Source organism: Narcine bancroftii, chromosome 2, assembly GCF_036971445.1.
Source record: "Narcine bancroftii isolate sNarBan1 chromosome 2, sNarBan1.hap1, whole genome shotgun sequence".
NCBI classification, from domain to species: domain Eukaryota; kingdom Metazoa; phylum Chordata; class Chondrichthyes; order Torpediniformes; family Narcinidae; genus Narcine; species Narcine bancroftii.
Genome location: NC_091470.1, coordinates 71,614,586 through 71,619,196, shown reverse-complemented (window position 1 = coordinate 71,619,196; position 4,611 = coordinate 71,614,586). Strand labels below are relative to the sequence as shown.

At 42.3% G+C, this 4,611-nt stretch overlaps 1 non-coding gene across 1 annotated transcript; it reads left to right on the top strand.

Moving 5' to 3' along the window:
- The first annotated feature begins 3,249 nt into the window (after positions 1 to 3,249).
- Positions 3,250 to 3,411, top strand: LOC138755928 (U1 spliceosomal RNA). Its single transcript, XR_011352636.1, has one exon. It is a non-coding gene; the product is annotated as a U1 spliceosomal RNA (small nuclear RNA).
- Positions 3,412 to 4,611: the final 1,200 nt, after the last annotated feature.

The window sequence follows — 4,611 nt, the reverse complement described above, 5'->3', positions numbered from 1 at the left end:
CTTCACAGTTTCTGAGAAACCTACCTCCCCTTCTTCTTCCCCTGTCTCCTTTCCCCCAACTCTCTCTCTCTCTCTCTCTCTCTCCTTTCACAGAGCCAAAATCAATTCTCACCTCTCCTCTTATCATATCCAATTAGCACCTTTCGTTAGTCTGGACTCCTGCCCCTGCCATTCTTCATTTTTATTCGGTCACCTTCCTGACCTTGAAGAAGTGCTCGGGCCCAAATATTCAGTAAAATTATCTTTACTTCTTATGGACGCTGCAAAACCTGACTGTATGACTATTTGTAACTGCACTGATGCTGCTCAACCCATTGAGTTACAAAAGCAGATTGCTTTATTGCTCCAGCTTCCAGTATTGGTAATCTCTTGTGCATCCATTATCTGCCAGACTTTCACCAAGGTGCTTGTGATATGGCTGTATGTACTGGCTGGCCCACCCTCCAGGTGTCTCCCTGCCTCAGCTCCTCCCCTGATCCCTCCCATGTGACCCCTGGCCATAAAGGTCGAGTCCCCTCTCCTTCCCACTCATTTTCCTAGCCTAGACCTGGGCCAGCAGTCTCTTGCTCAATAAAGCCTATCGTTCCCCTCAGTCTTCTGTCTACACCATTATTGGGCTACAAACAGTGCTATAAACAAATAATTGGCACAGAAATATTTGTTTGTTGATGATACAAAGGTGACTCTCATTGTGGGCAGTAATGAGGATATAGGAGAATATCCTCACGAGCAAGGAAACAGCAAATGAAATCTTAAATGAAAGGTTCCTTTTATTGTAATATAATAATACAAAAAAATGTAATATTACACAAAATTTCCTGTTGCTTGCCATAAAGCAAACAAAGAGTTGCCATTAGCATTGCCTGGTCCCTCAAACTGTTTACATATATATATATATATAAAAGAATAAAAACAAAAGGGTGTTCCTTCAGAGATACTGAGTGTTCATGGATTTGGCTCCAGAACTCCTACAGCCAAACAGACCCCTGTTCAATCCATTGGCAACCCAAGCTCCAAATCCAAACTTCTGTCATGATTAGGAAGCTTTCAGTGTCCAAGGCCCTTTGAGAGCCCGTCTGGCCGTCAGCAGCCTCTCGAGAACCACTGTTTCCTTGAGCCAGTCTCCAGCAGCCCACAGCCAGTGTGAGTCCTTTCACTGCAAAATACAATGTGGAAAGCAGTGAGGTCATATACTTTGGTAAAGAAAATTAGTGAGGTAAAATACTTCTTAAATGTTGAGAGGTTGAAAAGTGTAGGTGTTCCAATGGGACCTATTTGTTCTTGAACACATGGCTGAAAGAAGGCAGGCAGAACAAGTCATTTGATCAAGTGATGTGTTGGCTTTTATTACAAGAGGATTTGAATTCAAGAGTCAGGGTGACTTGTTCCATTTGCTCCTGTAGTGTGCTAATGAGATTACATCTGAAATATTGTCTTTCTTTGGCTTGGCTTCGCGGACGAAGATTTATGGAGGGGGTAAAAAGTCCACGTCAGCTGCAGGCTCGTTTGTGGCTGACCAGTCCGATGCGGGACAGGCAGACACGATTGCAGCGGTTGCAAGGGAAAATTGGTTGGTTGGGGTTGGGTGTTGGGTTTTTCCTCCTTTGCCTTTTGTCAGTGAGGTGGGCTCTGCGGTCTTCTTCAAAGGAGGCTGCTGCCCGCCAAACTGTGAGGCGCCAAGATGCACGGTTTGAGGCGTTATCAGCCCACTGGCGGTGGTCAATGTGGCAGGCACCAAGAGATTTCTTTAGGCAGTCCTTGTACCTTTTCTTTGGTGCACCTCTGTCACGGTGGCCAGTGGAGAGCTCGCCATATAATACGATCTTGGGAAGGCGATGGTCCTCCATTCTGGAGACGTGACCCATCCAGCGCAGCTGGATCTTCAGCAGCGTGGACTCGATGCTGTCGACCTCTGCCATCTCAAGTACCTCGACGTTAGGGGTGTGAGCGCTCCAATGGATGTTGAGGATGGAGCGGAGACAACGCTGGTGGAAGCGTTCTAGGAGCCGTAGGTGGTGCCGGTAGAGGACCCATGATTCGGAGCCGAACAGGAGTGTGGGTATGACAACGGCTCTGTATACGCTTATCTTTGTGAGGTTTTTCAGTTGGTTGTTTTTCCAGACTCTTTTGTGTAGTCTTCCAAAGGCGCTATTTGCCTTGGCGAGTCTGTTGTCTATCTCATTGTCGATCCTTGCATCTGATGAAATGGTGCAGCCGAGATAGGTAAACTGGTTGACCGTTTTGAGTTTTGTGTGCCCGATGGAGATGTGGGGGGGCTGGTAGTCATGGTGGGGAGCTGGCTGATGGAGGACCTCAGTTTTCTTCAGGCTGACTTCCAGGCCAAACATTTTGGCAGTTTCCGCAAAGCAGGACGTCAAGCGCTGAAGAGCTGGCTCTGAATGGGCAACTAAAGCGGCATCATCTGCAAAGAGTAGTTCACGGACAAGTTTCTCTTGTGTCTTGGTGTGAGCTTGCAGGCGCCTCAGATTGAAGAGACTGCCATCGTGCGGTACCGGATGTAAAATATTGTATACTGGTCATATCTCCCTACCTGAAAAGAAGGATTTACCATCTATGTCAGTGTATAAAACAGTATTTGAAACTTTAAAATGTCACCTCAAAACTAGGGGTCATCTTGTATGCCAAGTATAAAATCCAAACCTTAATATCCTGTGGTTTTAGAGCATGCCCCACGGCGATGGAGAAGAGTATAAAACACTCACACAGCACCAACGCTCTACCACTAAATATTTTTCAACTGAAACTTATATTTGGGAAGCTGAATTAATAGAAATGTTATATTAAAACCATAAAAATGTATTTGAAATCTGTCTAACATACCTTAAAATAACAGCACAGTAAACAAGCTAACAGCATACACCAGTTGCCATTTACAATAGCTGACGAGCAGTGAAGTCTCAGAGCTCCTCTGTGGGGTCCATCCGCCCAGCCCAACTGCTGTCTGCTCTGTACAGGCTTTAAACGGTCTGTTAAAAGAACCAAGAGTGCTTTATTTGAAAATATGCTAATAAAATTAAAACCTTTACTGGGTAATTTTCTTTTAAAATATCAAGACAGCATCATTTCACTTGTCAGTGGAATGGTCGGTAAAGGATTATTGGAGCAGTAAGATCTCAGTAGTAAGTGCCTGACTTAGGGTAATCTTATACAATGACTATAGCTCAAAACCAACACTTTAAGTGGAAATTCTGGGGGTCGTCTTCAAGACTAGTTGTCTTGTTCACTGACATATTTATGATAGGGGAGAATCGATGGTGATGATGGCTGATCTCCTATGACGAGGCAATCCCATTGCACTTCAGGTGTGCTGACACCTGTGGTGTCCTGAATTGTGGGATACTCAAATGAAAAATTTGTGGTAGTGGTTGACAGCATTTGCGCTCTCCCCTGTCTTGGACAGCACAATTAGCCTAGCGGTTAGAACAATGCTACTACAATGCCAGTGATCAAGACTTGGGTTCAAATCCCATGTTGTCTGTAAGGGGTTTGTATGTTCTCCCCATGTATGTGTGGGTTTCCTCTGGGTGCTTTGGCTTCCTCCCACCATTCAAAATGTACAAGGAGTTGAAGGTCAAACGGGTATAATTGGGTGGCATGGGCTTGTGGGCCAAAATGGCATGTTACTGTCCTGTATGTCTAAATTTAAGTAAAGGATTGTGGAGAATCAACTAACAATATAACAAATTCTGTGCATGAAAACAATCAACACAAACAAATCTGTCACATCCTCAATTGCATTATTCCTTTTGACATCTATCAGTGGAGAAAGAATATGAATTTTTTTCGGATATCAAAATCATCTGCAACAGAATTACATACTTAGATTTTTTTTTACAAGCTAATGAGTTCAATTAAAATCCCAGTTTACATTTTAGCATTTGTGGATGACACTATTCTTAATTATTTTGCATAGAAGCTAAATTTGGATCAGTCTGTCACAGGTGTAAATTAATGTTCTTGTACAATGTAAGGTAAAAACATCATGAGATGGGATCGGAGAAGGAGTCACCCAGTACTAAGGAGTAACAGAATGCAGATGTGACCTTGTACACTCAAGATAAGCTTTGCACTAACAAGAATGATGTGCAGCAGACTAAGAGAAGGATAGCAACAGTTTATTCATTGGACAATGTAATGGTATGATAATTTACTAAGTACGTATCCTGAGGTATAAAAAAAACTTCACTTGCTGATAACGGCAGAATGCGCCTTCTCCAACTAACACTGTTAGTTGCAAGTGTTACAATCCAGTAATAAAGAACAAAGAACCTTGATTTCGACTCAGTCTGGTGTCTGACTCACTCATTCATGAACAAAGCAGACCTAACAACAACCATTAAAGTAGTATTAAAAAATCAACATTTTTTACTTTCTAAGTTAATAAATTTGTAATTACGGGCAACTAAAAGAACCCAGATTATCACAGCTTTAAAAATCAAAAAGTGATGGAATTTCTCCAAGTTCATACAAAATAGTAATAACATGATAGCTGTTTAGTAACAATTAATCTTGGTGAATCAATCACCTTTATAAGGACAAAATTTAAATTATTATTAACTTTTAAATTATTATTTCAAGTTTTTTTTCTAA